Below are 17,012 nucleotides of genomic sequence, written 5' to 3' on the forward strand. Positions count from 1 at the left end.
GGACCACACATTTTTCCTCCTTAGCCATGTCCAAGGCTCTCTTCTCACGCAGCCCCAGCGCCTGCCCAAGCAAAATTGAGACATGTGCTTATGACAGTGTGTTTCCATGAAGACAGATCGCTCTCTCTCCAAGGTCAAAGCTCCCGCTGGCCAGGCTCTTTGGCAAACGATTCGTCAAACAGGGCGGCCGGCAGCAGACAGCCAGCTCACAGGCCCCTGGCCAGCCGACTCGTCAAAACCTTTCAGAGGATTATTGTGCCCTGTAGAACTTTTCTCCTTCCACTGTCTGTCTGTGTCTCCCCTGCCGGCCCCCCAACACAGAGGGATGTGTTGGCACAGTATCGGAAATTATGACAGGGACCCAGAAGGCAAAACAGATCCTTCTGCAGAAATTGGGAAATTCTCTCAGTCATTTTGCAAGGCAAGAGCCACAGTCCCTTGTGAGGCTTAAAACAGCAGAAAGGCGAAGACGTCACCTGCTGTGCCTGTCCGTATACTTGTCCATCTCGCACACCTGCAAGGAGGCCTGTGTCCTGTCCTCCACCAGCCCATCACACAGCACCAGCTTTGGTTAACTTGTTTATTGACTATTTACTAAGCAACTACTGTTTGTCTGGCACTGAGCACATGGTTCCCGCCCTCATGGAGCTTACTGTCTTGTGGAAAGTGTCACACTCTAAAGAGGTGAATGAAATAAATGGGACATAATGACTTGGTAAAGTGTTAATAAGGTCATTCTGGCAGGAAGCCAGTGACCCCGCCTTCTGGCAATTGGGACCTTTAATGCTCTCCCCTCAAATGTGCTTATGACTCAGTTAAAGTGAAGTGATGTCACTTCAAAGATTATGAAGACCGTGATTCCTGTTGTGCTCATCACCAGTCTCTCTCTCTGTCTCTCTCTGAGCCCGAAAGCTGATAGAAGCTAGCTGCCTTGCAAGCATAGCACACATGGCAGGGACCTGATGTCCCTGGCTAACAGCCAGTGAGGACCCAAGTGCCATCCGTAGCCTCACGAGTGAGCCTGCAGGTGGTTGCTCCTCAAGTCAACCCTTGAGATGACTGTAGCCTCAATCAACCCCTGATCTCAGCCTGTGAGAGAGCTGAGTCAGAAGAGCCCCCAACCATGGCCTGATCCCTGACCCACAAAGGCTACAAGATACTGAATGTTTGTTGTTTTAAGCCATTAAGGTTTGGGGTGATGTCTTACACAGCAATACTATCAAGTGGTTTTTGGACAGAGGTTCACAGAGGAAGCCCTAGTGAAGTGGGGTGGTCAGGAAGGCTGACATCGCATTTAAGGTAAGAACTGAAGGATAGGAAGCACCAGTCATACAAGGAGCTGAAAAAACAGAATTCCAGGCAGAGGGAACAGCATGTGCAGAGGTTCTTAGGTGTCAAAGGCTTGAATTTTTTTTAAAGATTTTTAATTTTTGTGGTAACAAAGTGGTGGTTGGATGCTAAACCAGCACCTTTATACTTTACTATCTTTCTCAGCTGTACCTTAAAAGTGAACAGTATCATCCCTGCCACATTGCTGGGGAGACTGAGGCAGGGAGAGGTTCAGTCATAGCCTAAGATCACACAGCTGTAAAGGGGCAGGGCTAGGAGTCAAGCCAGTTTTCCTGACTCTAGAATCTGTGTGGTTATTCTATCTTTCACTACCACCAGCTATCTCAACTTCACCAACCACTTCTCAGACATCCACCATTCTCCTTCCACGTTCTTGGGACATGTGGTTCACGTCCTGAGGAAGCTCACAATTTGGAGGGAACGATGGATGCTAAGAACGACCATTTCTTCCAGGGCTTTACTCCTTTGTTCCTCACACAAACCCTGTGAGGCACCTGGAGGAAGGGAAAGGCATTCATGATTGTAACCATTATAACAGGGAGAGTGAAACCCAGAGGTCATAAATGGTCTGCAAAAGGCAAAATGAGATCTTGACTTCAGGACCTCTGACCCAGAATCTCATCTCTTTCCTCTACCCATAGGAAGAGGGTTTTTTGAGAAAGGTGGAGAGTCCTTTCTAAGGTCAAGAGCACCCTCTTTATAAACCAGCTATGATATCAGACTAGATTTTCTGGGTTGAGTTTGCTCCAATTATGGCACTTCCATGTATGACAATTCTCGCAAAGCAGCTAAATTTGGACTAACTATGTATGTTATGTGAATGTCTTTACCTCTACAGTTGTTACCACTAGCTCCCATTAAATAAGTAGACTTTCTAGTTCGTTAATTGTCAGAACTCCAGGAAACAATCAAAATTTGTAGGAGTGCTTGGTTATGGCTCTCAAGGGCCCTTTACCTCTTCCCAACAACCTGCCCACCACTTAATTGTGACTTCCTCAGAAAGGCCTGCCTGGATGCCCAGCTGAAATTAGGGCTCCCCCATTAAGCTTTCTTATAGCATCTGTATCTCCTTTTTGCTCTTACCATGATCCGTAAGTCTCTATCAAATCTGGTACCAGTTCATTTACTCAGTGCTCATCTCCCATACTCAGGTGTAAGCCTCATGTGGGCAGAGTCCGTGTGTTTGGAGTTTATCGGTGAATCTCAACAAAGCATAGTGTTTGGGAACCCAGTGAATTTTGTTAAATTAAAATGATGCCACTAGACTCACCACAAACACTCTCCCTGCCCCATTGCTGAGCTGTGGGCTCAGGAGGGTGGAAGGAACATCACTGGGGCAGGAGTAACATTGCTCATAAATGCCTGAGTATAACAACAAAATGATCATCATAGCTGGTATTTACTGAGCACTTAATGTATAGGTGTTTCAAGGGTATCATCTTTCAAGTGATTTCAAGGAATAAGTGAAAACAGCCATTTTGCACACAGATACTCTCACATGCAAGTGATAAGGTGACTAACTTCTCCTAGTTTGTCCAGGACCACCTCATTTTTAAAACTGAAAATCCAGCCTTCTAAGGACCCCCTCAGGTTCGAGCAAAACGAGATGGTTGGTCAACCTAGTGAGGGAAAATAGCGGATTGTTGCCAGCAAAATCGGATTTATAACAGAGAAGGGAAAAAGAAGAGAGAGAGAGAAAACTGTGGGTCTGGGAACAATGAATCTTGTTTGCATTTGGCAGGGGTGTGTGTGTTGGGGGAAGGAGGTGGTAAATGGGTTAGTTGGGAGCTAGAAAAGAGGCCAGGCTGAGCATCCTGTCCTTGAGCAGGATAGAGAAGGATTTTAAAGAAAATGGTTTGAATTGTTCAGCATTTCTGCAGAAAACCTGGGTGGCTTATGTGGGCGGCTGGCTGCTCGGGGTCCTTCATCAGCAACTCCACCTAAGTTAGCAACTCCTTAGCATTTCGCTCCTGCAAAATGCTAAGTGCTCAGTGAGCACCATAGTGCAGCATTGTCACCAGGCTTTGGGAATGCAGAGCCAGGGAGGCCTCACTTCCAGCGTTGGGGAGAGGAATTGGCAGCAGGTGAGAAAGAGTATTTATTCCCCCATGTTTGAAGTGGAAATCTTCAGCTGTCAGTGACCTGTCCTAAAGAAATGTTGCTTTGGGTCATCAAAGCATTCCCAGAGGCTTTGGGTGGTGTTTCTGGAACTTGTGGTCCCTTGGAGAAATTCTGTTCACACTGTGGTGCTGGCAGGTCTGAGGGTTGCTTGGTTCTGAATGAAAATTCTAGACACCTGCAACCGTTGGCTGCAGATAAAGAAGTGTGAAAATGAATTTCTCAGCGACTAGAAAAAAGGATGAAGGGGATCCCTAGGGTAATGAAAAATTATCCCATTTTCCTGTGATCTTTGGTGATCCAGCAGGCAAAGGAGAATGTTTTCTAGAGGGTGGGCTCTCCATTCTTCGCTGGAATCACTCCCTCATTCATTTATTCATTAAAATCCACTCCTTTCTTTCATTTCTGTCCATTCATTCATTTGCTTATTCCTTTATTCCTACATTTTCATGAGTTCTCTTACTTCTTTATTTGTGCTCCTCCTACCTCCTTCTTGTGAGTTTTTACTGAGCACCTACTATATGCTCAGAGTTGTCCTGAGAGTTCTGGGTCAGAAGGGCTTGCTGCCTCAGGAAGCTCTCCTTCCCCTTGTGGTGATGGATCCCTCCCCCATAACCCTAGTCAAAGGGCAGAGTTCTGGTGGTGGATATTAGACCATGCCTTCTTGGGGATGTTGGTCACCACAGATCCATATAGGACTCCTGGATGCTCCCCAGAGTCATGGAGAGGCTTAGTACCGTCCATGTGCCTTGTGGGTGTGTCTCTGGGGACTGGACCCTGAGGGTAACCAGTAAGATGGTTCTGCCCCCAAAGTGGATTTTCTCCTGGCTCTGAGTTGTTTGGAGAAGGCCAGGTTTCCATGTCTTGGTTTCATGGCCATGTTTACAAGGTAATGATAGAGGCAGGTAGGTTCTGATAATATGAGTGACCCAGGTCTCCTTTGCTTCTCTACACAGCCCTAAGACTCTGAATACTCCAGAGATAGGATTTTACTTCTCCCACATTTCTCAAAATATAGGGAACCAAACTAAATGGGAGTTCAGGCGTGAGGCAGCAGAATTCCAAGGAAGGCCAGCCAAGGGCAGGTGTCCCATCTCCTTCTGCCCTGCTGAGCCCTCAGCTGTACTACAAACCAGCCTAGGGGGTGCATCATGAGGGACCTGAGAGGGAAGCAACAAATCAGCCCCTACTTTTGCAAGATGCAAGAAAATAAAATGAAACACAAAAATAGCCCACATTTGTATACTGTGTACAAAGTGGCTCACTATTTGCCAAAAGCTTTTAAGATTACTGTTCTCATTTGAGCCTCACGTGGGCTATATCAGGAGGTGGAATATTACTACTTTTACTTTACATACGAGGAGAGTACTTGCATTGTCCAAAGTCACACAGCTAATAAATAACAGAGTCAGGATTTGAATCCAGGTCTGTTTATGTCTATGCCATAAGCCTATATCACAGTGTGTGACAGGTGAGAGCTGGGATGTAGCTTTCTTAGGGGAATTTGGGGCAAGGAGAGGTCACTGCAGGTAAGTGTAGTCCACGGAGGCTTCTTGGGGGAGTTGGCATTTCCTTGGATTGAGGAGTCATCACTGGTCACGGATGTATTATCCTTCCTTTCCTTGATGAAACAGGGAATGGAATTTACTTGCTATCTCTCACCTCTGTCTGGGGAATGGAAACCTTTGATTCCTCAGTGATGTTGAGACCCAGGCAAAAGACCTAAATGGCTTAGAGATTTTAATCATTCAACAGGCAGCTTTGCCTAAGAGCAGAAATAAGAACTGATGCAGAGTCCTCTTTATGGGTAAATATAATTAGCCTAGCTATTATACTCCAAATCCTCCCTAAGCCCTGATGCTCAGGCAGCAAAAGGAACCTGCTGGCTTTTGGTGACTCTGAAACCAAGACTCTTTGCTGGGGATGCAGTAATTTGATTTATCTCAGAAACAGGCCAACGTTACAAGGCTGGGTTTGCAATTTCAATATGCAGAGATTAATTTACATGCAGAGCTAATTAAGCAACTGAAACACCCACTAATTGATTATTACATGAAAACGAACACATCAATTTGGAGAAATACACTACAAGGTTGCACAATATTTGCAAACTTAATTGCCAAGTGGAAATTCCTCTTCTAGTGGCTAATAAATTTAACCAATTAACCTTTGCTGGGATGTTCTTTAATTCTTAGAGTCCAGCAGTACTTGTCAGGAAAGCTTTGGTCTTCATCTTTTCAAACTCAAAGTCAGAAAAGACAGCAGCTCAGGGCCGGTTTCAGCACTAGGCACGGGCCTGGTTCATAGTGGGAGGTCGCGACAGCTGCTTATGAATGTGTGTCCAAAAAGTCTGCAGTAGTTATCCCCATCCCTTTTTTTTATTACAAGAATTTTGCTGGATGATATTCCTGGAAGACAATATTATTATTCATTCCCCTCCTCCAATTTTTTTAAAGGTACATAGCATTCACAGAAGTACAGTAACTGGTCCAGTTGCAAAGCCAGCAGGGAGTGGACTTCAGTGCTTTTTCTCCATTTCAGGCTCTTTGCTATGTGCAGGACCCAAGACTGGCTGACTGTAAACATGGAACAAATAGTCATCCATGGGACATTATGTGTTGGGTTCACACAGCCTCCAGCCTCAGAGCATCACTGCCCTGATTTGCCAGTGCTCAAACTCCCCTCTCAGAGAGTTACCCTCCTTACCCAGGAGGGGCTGGAGCTTGGGTTAAGTCCTGCGTTAAAGTGCAAAGATCTCTTAAAGGAGTCACCATCAACCTCTCCCAGTCATTATTATCCTAGGCCAAATTCACTTTTTAGAGGGCATCACAGACTACAAGGATCCAAGGGCATAGGATGTGGGACAGACATGTCTTGACAAGTCAGACAGATGGCATAATTGTCTAGGTCTGTGGCCCAGGAAAGCACAGTATCAATGGAGTCAGGGTCCTGAGTTAGTAAGGTCAGCACAAGAGCATGGTACTTATAAGATTTTGAAGCAAAAAAGGTAGAAGTTATGGGTGAAGGGACATAGGAAGCATGTACTGGTGCTTTAGTAAGTGTGCTATATGAGAAAGTGGTGCAATGCCTCCAAGGCCTCCATTTCCTCATCTGTAAAATGGGACTCATGAGACCATCCTTCAGGCACATGTCAGGCTTAAATGAGCCAACACAATGAAGGCTCTTAGTGCTGAGTCAGGCATATAGGAACTGGCCAGCACATGGTGGCTCTTATTGAAGCTGTTCTGGGCAGCAAATTGCCCAACACTGGACAGAAACTTGGGGGGCCTGCCTTCATCAATACCCTCCTCTTTCAAGCCTCAGTTCTTCCCTCTGTAAAATAAGGTAGTAAAACTGGATGCTTTTAAGGGCCTCCATATCCAATGTATCCATTTATTGATTTTTCTCAATAATTATGGTTTGAGAGCCTACTGTGTGCCAGGGCAGTGCTAGTCACTGGAGATATAGCTTGGAGAGACAAAGTCTCTGCTCTAAGGGAGCTAACATCCTAGTAAAGGATCAGCAAATAAACAAGTGAAGCCCTCTCAGATGGTGATCGGTTCCATAAAGAAAAGCAAGAAGATTTGTATTAATCCAAGCTTTTCTTTTTTTCCCTACATAGGATATAAGAACCAACTCTGACAAATTTAAGGACAAAAAAGAACAAAAGTCAGGGACAGGTCTGTATTGGTACTATTTCAGATTCTCACAAACTCCAAAGAGCTGAGCACCCAAACTTCAGGAAATATAAGAACGAGACAAGCCCTGGAACCCTACAGGTGGATTCTATGGAGCTTCCTTTCTGGAAAGCTCCTAACAGCTTACCCCCATCATCTCTTTCCTTTGGTCTGCTCTGTACCTTAGCTTTGATCTTTCCTCTTCCTAGGGATTCTGTTTTCCATTCCATGTAGTAGAAGATATGGCAAAGTCACATGCTACAGCCTTGCAGAAAGAACCTGTCCTTTCTTTCTCAGTCACAAACCTAAATTCCCAGGGCAGGGGTCTGATTGGTTTGCTTGGGTGAGGTGCCTATGTTGGACCAATCAGCTATGGGCTGAGCAGTGTGCATGCCATTGTATAAACATGGCTGCTGTAACCATATGGAAAGAAGTCAGAAACAGGTTGCAGAAAGTGGACTAGTGGAGGGAGCTGCTGATCCAGCACACACATTGGACAGACTAGAATGAATAGAGAGGTTCCTGCATCCAATTTGCTTTGAAGTTTGAAGTCAATTCCTAAATAAAAAGTTGTGACGAAGCATCCTGGAAGGTTGTTCTGGATGTGAAATCCTGATTTTTGATCCCAGGTCTACCCACTGACCTAATGCATGACCTCAGAGAAGTCATTTACCCTCTTAGAAACTTCAATGAAAAAGTGGGTTAATAATCCTAGAGTTTTTGTGAGGTTCAGAAAAAAGCAAGGATAAGAAGAGGCTTTGGAAATCCTGCAGTCAGTTACAGTACTTGGGGCCCTCAGGGAAGGTGGATACTACAGAGATGAGAGGAAGGGAAATTACCAGAGAACTCTGCAGGAATTCCCCACAGGGTGGCCAGTTTTTCCCAACCTCAGGAGTTTGGGAGCTATTATTGGGCTGGTCAGGATATACTAGAAGCCCTTTTACACAGGGAAGACTTAAAGTACCTTCTCTAAGATTTTTTTTTTTTTTTTTGGAGAAGCCAGTGCCTTGGCACATAGCCTACTCAAGACTATACTAAATGCAAGACTCAAATATGATGTCAAAGTGGCAGCTTCTAATTAGCATTCTCATTTTCTGCTATTCTTCTTTTTAGGGGGGCCTTCAAAACTGATCACTTTACTCAGAGCTCTAAGAATAACTGGAACCAACAAAAAACAATTTTCCAAACTCATCAGTAATTTAGACAAAAGAAGGTAATCTACCTCCAAGGGGGAGGCGGCATTTGGATGTTTGGTGAGGTTTTCTGCTTCCCTACTGCTCCACATTTGGGACTCTTCCTCTGATTCACTATCAGGACATATGCATTCGTGTTTACAACAGGCATAGGTCACTCTCAGAATGTGGGCTGTTGGCAGGTTTATAATTCTGCCAACAGAGGCTGGCAGATAGACACGTCTTCCCCCACGGAGTGGGATGTAAATTTTCCTGCATAAATGGACCCAAGCTGTTTGGTGCAATCATATGCACAGGGATTCTCCCCAGCAGGGAAGGGAGGCTGCTCTGCTCCCCACAGACCTACCCCAGCCCTTCACAGTAGAATTCCAACTTCTCTGTGTGGGACTTTGGGGTCTTGATGAGTCATCCTAGACTCCTTTCCACAACTCTGTGTTCTATTGATTCTTTTCCAGAATATGTTTCTCTTACATTTCATCCTTATTGCCATCACCCTGTCCAGGCTACCAGTGTCTCTTGTCTATATGACTGTATCTCTATCCTAAATGGTTTCCTTGCCTTTACTTTTTCTCCCTGATTTGATCATGTCATCCTTTCACTTAAAATCTCATAGGGAAACTACTACACACCTATTAGAATGGCTGACATAAAAAACACATTCAAGAGCTGATGGTGATGTGGAGCACCTGGAACTCTTATATGTTATTGGTGAGAACGCAAAATGGCACAATTTTGGAAAGCAGCTTAGAATTTCTCAAAAAGTTAAATGTGTGCTTAAGATATGACAGTGATGCTACTCCTAGGTATTTTCCCTAGAGAAATAAAAATTTATGTTCATAGAAAGACCTGTGCACAAATGTTTATAGTGGCTTTATTTGTAATTGCCCCAAACCAGAAATGACCCAAATGACCCTCAACAAGAAAATAGATAAACATCTATATGATGGAATACCATCCAATAGTAACAAAAAAGATAAACTATTGATACAGAAAAAACTACTTGCATGAGTCTTAAAGATACTTGGTTGAGTGAAAAAGCCAGTCTCAAAGATTACATCTATGACTCCATTTATTTTCAGAAAAACAGAAATATATGGAGAACAGATATGTGATTGCCAGGGGTAAGAAGCAGAGGGAGGAGGATGCTTGGGTGGCTCAGCAGATAAGTGTCTGCCTTCGGCTCAGGGCGTGACCCTGGAGTCCCCGGATGGAGTCCCTGGATGGAGTTCCGTATTGGGCTCCCCCCCAGGGAGCCTGCTTCTCCCTCTACCCATGTCTCTGCACCTCTCTCTCTGTGTCTCTTATTAATAAATAAATAAAATCTTTAAAAAAAATAGGACAGAGAGGACCTATGAAAGGAGATTTTTGAAGTCATGTAACTATTTTGTATCCTAGATTATGGTGGTGGTTACATGAACCTCTGCATGTGTTAAAATTCATACAACTGTACAAAAAGAAAAAAAGTCAATTTTATACCATATGATATTTTTAAATTTAAAAAAAAATTATTTATTTATTTATGATAGTCACACAGAGAGAGAGAGAGAGGCAGAGACACAGGCAGAGGGAGAAGCAGGCTCCATGCACCGGGAGCCCAACGTGGGATTCGATCCCGGGTCTCCCGGATTGCGCTCTGGGCCAAAGGCAGGCGCCAAACCGCCGCGCCACCCAGGGATCCCCATATGATATTTTTAAAAATAAAATTAGGAAGATCCTTTGGGCAAAAATGCACATTTTTGAAATGGTATTAGAGTAGATCTAGCTCCTTCCTTCCTCATGGGTCTTTGATCCCTCTCTTCCTAATCTTTACGCACAAGAAATACCAAAATGCTTGTAGCACTCCAACACACTATGCACTCTTGCCTCTTACAAGATTCTCTTCTCAGAATCAGTAGTCCTTGGCTTTGCACTTTTCTGCTTAGGAGAAACTAGAAAAGCTTGCCTCTATCTGAGCCTCAGTTTAGCTTTGTGTAACAAGTTAGGTTTTTCCAGAAGCTGATGCTGAGATGGAGTTTGGGGTACAAAATATTAATTAGGGACCAATCCCTGGGAAGTAAAGGAGGAGAAAGCAGGGTTGTGCAGACGGAGAGGTCAAACTGCATTGGAAGCCTATTAGCCAACTCCACTCAATAGACAAGTGTTCTTATGCTTGTCTGGCCTTTCTGATCTCCACATTACTCAGTTACTACATATGGGCAACCCTTGGTGGAGTGTGAGGCAGATCTCTGCAGTCGAGGCAGATATGGAACGAGTGACAGATAGAGGCTATCTACTGGACGCACTCTCTGCAGTTGGGCCGTAAACCCTTCCTAGTAGGGTCATCTGGGTAATATATCTCCATATCTGTTGCAGAGTCCAAGTGAAAATGTGTTTAGGTTCTATATAGATAATGCCAATGAGTAAGGTAGGCTGAGTATGATACAGTGGGGAGTAGTGGGAACTGTAGTGAACTGGAATCAGCCACTAACCAACTCCAGTTGACTTGTGCCAAGCAGGCATATTGTTACCCAAACTCAAGGGACTCTGGACATTTCAAGTGTTACATAAAATTTCTGGTTCTTAAACCACCATGTAGTTAGCCAATATAACACCTCTGAATGCTTCTGGGTTGGCATTTAGGCTAGCATTCATGCATTCTGGGTAGCCCTGGGGCCAGAAGAAAGCTTGAGATGTCCCTGGCTGAGTCCAGAGCCATCTCACAAGGCTGAGGAGCTCCTGAGTGGGGGGAAATGGCTGGGCGGGCCTTAAAGGAGCATACAGTTTTACTGCTGTTCACATCCACACCCCTGGGCATTTTCCATTCAATACATGTGATTGAGGTCAGAAGCTTGGGTGCTTGCTTTGGAAGTTAGCTAGCCTCAAAAGAGGAACTTAGTCCCTGTTCGGTTCCTAGATGCTTGACTTCTAAGGCACTGGAATCAGTGGTCTGTGCAAAATGAGGCCACATTTGCTCCTATGTCCTTTAATTACACCTGCGGCTGGTGGAGCCAGGATTGCCATGTTTGAGGAAGCATCTCAGGTTCAGCCCACTCACCCTTACTAATATGGCAGGCCAAATTTTTAATTCCATGGGGTCAGGATGATAGAGTATGATTTCCCTGGTGAGCACTGCCAGCAGATCTTTTTTTGGAAGGGAACAGCACGAACCTAGGGGACTGAAGGAGAAATGCGAGGCAACTCTCAACAAAACCCAGAAGTGCCCTCTGTGTGGGGGCTTTGGAAGCCATACAACATGTTGAAGGCTGAGTCAGTCTTGAAGCATACTGGCCAGGGACTCATGCTGCTGAAACTGCCCTCCCCCTGCAACCCCACCATAGGCCTCTTTTACTCTCTCTTGGAAAAAACTTATGGATTTCCCAGCCAGAGACTCCTGAGAAAGTCCAGGAGAAATTTCCCTCCCTCATTCCTGTATACAGATGGGCAGGGTGAATGCTGAAGCAACCCTAGTTATTTTCCAAGGTTGGCTTGGGTAATGGGTGTGGTTTCCGGGAAACAGTTTATTTTAGTTGCCACAAGGACTTATGGGGTTGGGGACCTACAAAGAGGAATATGGGATTTGTTGAATCATCTGGATTTTTTACTTTGAATACTGCTGAGAAGAAAAGAGAAATATTATTTGGGAATTATTTTGTGGAATATCTTGCGCCAGCAGGATGGAAGGGACTAAAGTGTTATGTGCTATAACAATTGCTTATTGCTGCATAAGATACTACTCTAAAACTCAGTAGTTTAAAATTACAGTCACTTATTTGCTTATAATTCTGCAGGTTGCCAATTTGATCTGGGTCTCCCCTGTGGGTGCAGTCAGCTAGTGGCTTGGCAGAGACTGGGTAGTCTGAGATGGCCTCATCATGTATTTGGTAATGTACTAGCTGTCAGCTGAGCCACACTTTCACAGCAAATTATCCTGGACTTTCAAACATAGTCCAGCAAGAAAGAAGAGAAGCTTGACTACACAAGCTTATGCTTGGGTCATTCTTACTACTATCTTATTGGCCAAGACAAGTCACACAGCCATGCTCAGATTTGATGTGGGAGGGGCCTATTAAAGGTTGAGAATACAAGAGACATGTTTCATTGGGACCATTACCATGATAATCTACCAAAATGTGTTCAGGAAAAAGTTGGATGCGATTTCTACTTTATTCATTCATTCACTCACTCATTCATTCATTTTCGACAATATTTATTGAACATCTTCCAGATGGCAGGGACCCACAGGCACAGGGCATTTCATAGTAAACCAGAAAAACAACCCTGCTCTCATGGATTTTACAATCTAGTTGGGGAGTCAGACAATAAACAAAATGAATAAACAAAATACAGTCAGGTGATAATAAGGACTATAGACAAAAGTAGGGGAGAGGAGGATGGGGAGTCCAGGACTCCCTGGCTCTGGGAGTTATAGACAAAGAGACCCTGGCAGAGCATGAGGTTGGCAGAAGGGAAAGGGCCCTGGGATATTCTGGGAAATGTTGGACCAAGAAGAGGAATGCTTGACCCAAAAAAGGGGTTGAGGGTGGTTCTATTGACAGGGCCACAGGGAGGTGTTGTAGCTCATTTGGAGGGAGATCCTCCACTGTCTAGAAGCCAGGTTAAAGCTGAACACTAATATAGAATTCACAGCTTCAGACAGAACTGGCTTGAACAGAACTCCTCCCCAACACCCATATATCAGCAGACTTGTGGGGAGGAAAATACCTGCTAGCAGGTATTTCTTCTTTGTCCCCCAAACTGGAAGAGCTAGAAGAGGAAAGAAGAGTACAACGAGGAACTTTATACTCAGAGAGGAACATTGCAGATCTTGTACTCCCTTCTCCTCCCTAAGCGGCCCGACACTGCCTCAGGGAATGAAGAAGAGAAGCTTTGAATTAAGTTTGAAATTGAAGGGAATTAAAATTACAAGAGTGAGCCTACACTATAGAATATTATTATTTGAGTACCTGGAGTGGCTGAGAAGTTATGGAAGTGGACTGAGATTTCACTGGTGGCTCTCTCTGAGTGTAGAAGGTGAAAGTCTCAACATCCATATACTCTACCTTCTTACCCATTATTGTAGAGAATCACCTGTATGAAACCAATCCCTCCAGGTGTGCACTAGATCCCATCCTTCCTGCCTCTGCAGGGACATCACTGCAATAATTCTCCCCTGTATCTCTTGCTTCATTAGAACTTTCCTCTCTACTGGATCTTTCCCTAAAATGCACAAGCAAAGCTGTAATTTCTCCTCACTTAAAATGGTATCCTGACCCCATATGCTGTGTCAGCTATAACAGCATTTCTCTTCTCACCTGTGCAGCAAAACTGCTCATGGAATTCTCTATGTTTGCTGTCTCTGGTTCTTTTCCTCCCCTCTCCCTTAAACTAAACCCAGTCTGACTTGTGCCTTTACTACTCCACCAAATTTGCCATTGGCAGGATCATTAATGTTGCCAAATCTGATGGTCACTTCTCAGTCCTCATCCTGGTTGACTGTCAGCAGCATTAGTCACAATCCCTCCTCCTCTTTGGTACCTTCCCCCCCCCCCTCAGCTCTCAGGACCCCACACACCTAGTTTTTCTCCTTCTCACTGTTCATGCCTTCTCAGCTATCTTTTCTGCCTCATTTCTCTTCACCATCTCTGAAGGCCAGAGGTCCAAGGGCTCAGTTTTGGGTCCTCTTTTCTTGTCTATCTTCCCTTGGCTTTACCCAGCCTTATGGCTTCAACTGCCATCTATATGTCAATGGCTTCCCAATTTATATCTCCAGCTTGGACTTCTCTGTTTCATTCAAGACAAGTATACAAAGCTGCCTATTTGAAATTCCACTAGGATGCTATATCAGACAGGAGAGGCTCAGTTATGCTTTGCTAAAGATGACCTCGAATCACAGCGGCATATCACAAAAAGGTTTATTTCTCATTCACACCACCTATCCTCCACGCTCTGGACTATGTCATCATCATTCCAGGACTCAGGCTGATGGAGCAGCTCTCATTTGGAACATTACTGATCACAGTGTAAGGAAAAATAGAAAACATAGCAAACCATAAACTGATTCTTAAAACTTTTACTCACATTTTATTAGCCAAATCAAGTCCTAATGTCAACCCTAACATGCATGAAGTGGGGGAAAGATAGCAAATATTTGTGATCAGATATGATCACAGTCTATCAGATATGGCCAATGAATATCTCAAATTCATCTTTATTCCATACTGAACTTCTTCCCCCCACCAACTTGCTCCCCTCAGGTTTTTTTTTTTCATATCAGTTGATATCAACTCAAGGCTTCCAGTTATTCAGTACAAAAATCTTGGTGTCATTCTTGACTTCTCTGTTTTACACCCCATATTCAGTCCTTCACACTGCATTTTCACAATCTATCCAGAATCTGATCTCTGAGCACCAACCACTCTAACCACCCATCAACATCTCACTACTGGATTGTGTTGTTAATAACAGGCCCCCTGCTTCTAACTCTGACCACCCTCCACCGTAGTCTATTTTGAGCATAACAACAATAGTCATTCTTTTAAAATGTAAGGTAGATCATTTCTTGACTCTGCCTAAAACTCTTTAGTGACTCCCAATTTCCCAAAGAATGAAGCCCAAACCACATCTTCTTTATCCATTCATCTTTCTATGGACACTGAGGCTCCTTCCACAGTTTGCCTATTGTGGACATTGCTGCTATAAACATCGGGGTGCAGGTGTTCTGGCGTTTCATTGCATCTGTATCTTTGGGGTAAATCCCCAACAGTGCAATTGCTGGGTCGTAGGGCAGGTCTATTTTTAACTCCTTGAGGAACCTTCACACAGTTTTCCAGAGTGGCTGCACCAGTTCACATTCCCACCAACAGTGTAAGAGGGTTCCCTTTTCTCTGCATCCTCTCCAACATTTGTGGTTTCCTGCCTTGTTAATTTTCCCCATTCTCACTGGTGTGAGGTGGTATCTCATTGTGGTTTTGATTTGTATTTCCCTGATGGCAAGTGATGCGGAGCATTTTCTCATGTGCATGTTGGCCATGTCTATGTCTTCCTCTGTGAGATTTCTCTTCATGTCTTTTGCCCATTTCATGATTGGATTGTTTATTTTTTTGGTGTTGAGTTTAATAAGTTCTTTATAGATCTTGGAAACTAGCCCTTTATCTGATACGTCATTTGCAAATATCTTCTCCCATTCTGTAGGTTGTCTTTTAGTTTTGTTGACTGTATCCTTTGCTGTGCAAAAGCTTCTTATCTTGATGAAGTCCCAATAGTTCATTTTTGCTTTTGTTTCTTTTGCCTTCGTGGATGTATCTTGCAAGAAGTTACTGTGGCTGAGTTCAAAAAGGGTGTTGCTTGTTTTCTCCTCTACGATTTTGATGGAATCTTGTCTCACATTTAGATCTTTCATCCATTTTGAGTTTATCTTTGTGTATGGTGAAAGAGAGTGGTCTAGTTTCATTCTTCTGCATGTGGATGTCCAATTTTCCCAGCACCATTTATTGAAGAGACTGTCTTTCTTCCAATGGATAGTCTTTCCTCCTTTATCGAATATTAGTTGACCATAAAGTTCAGGGTCCACTTCTGGGTTCTCTATTCTGCTCCATTGATCTATGTGTCTGTTTTTGTGCCAGTACCACACTGTCTTGATGACCACAGCTTTGTAGTACAACCTGAAATCTGGCATGGAATATTACTCAGCCATTAGAAATGACAAATACCCACCATTTGCTTCAACGTGGATGGAACTGGAGGGTATTATGCTGAGTAAAGTTAGTCAATTGGAGAAGGACAAACATTATATGTTTTCATTCATTTGGGGAATATAAATAATAGTGAAAGGGAATATAAGGGAAGGGAGAAGAAATGTGTGGGAAATATCAGAAAGGGAGACAGAACATAAAGACTCCTAACTCTGGGAAACGAACTAGGGGTGGTGGAATGGGAGGAGGCGGGGGGTGGGGGTGAATGGGTGACGGGCACTGAGGGAGGCACTTGACGGGATGAGCACTGGGTGTTATTCTGTATGTTGGTAAATTGAACACCAATAAAAAATAAATTTATTAAAAAAAAAGAATGAAGCCCAAATTCTCCCACTGGCCCATAAGGTCCTTAGAGTCTGGTCCCCACCACCTCTTTCATCTCCTTTCCTAATATTATCAATATCATGCACACTGGTATCCTTGCTGTTCCTTCACATAGGGCCTTTGGAATGGCTGTTCCACCTGCCTGGAATTCTATACTCCCAAATGCCACATAGCTCCCTCTCTCACTTCCTTCCCATCTCATCTTTTCAATGAGGCCTACTCTGACCATATATTTAAAGTTTCCATTCTTTCTTTCAGAATCTCATAATCCTATAGGTATTCTTGCTTTCTTATTTACTGTATCATTTTTGTATTGATTATGTTTGCTTGTCTGTTATGTCCATTAAAATTTGAGTTCTAAGAGGTCAGAAATGTTTTGGTCTGTTTTACTTACTGTTGTATGCTAAGTATTTAGATCTGGCAGTGGTAGTTACTTAATATTTATCTATAGAATGAATGAATGAATGAAAAGCAATACAGTGTGGTAAGGTTTTGCTAGGGGAGATTACCTTAGTTCCTAAAGGATCTTAGGCCTTGAAAGTCATAGAAGGATCAGTTCAGGTTAATCCAGGATTGATTTTCACCTTGGAATCTCAAGTGGGATAGGGACCACTGTGAGT

Source organism: Nyctereutes procyonoides, unplaced genomic scaffold, assembly GCF_905146905.1.
Source record: "Nyctereutes procyonoides isolate TBG_1078 unplaced genomic scaffold, NYPRO_anot_genome, whole genome shotgun sequence".
NCBI lineage: Eukaryota > Metazoa > Chordata > Mammalia > Carnivora > Canidae > Nyctereutes > Nyctereutes procyonoides.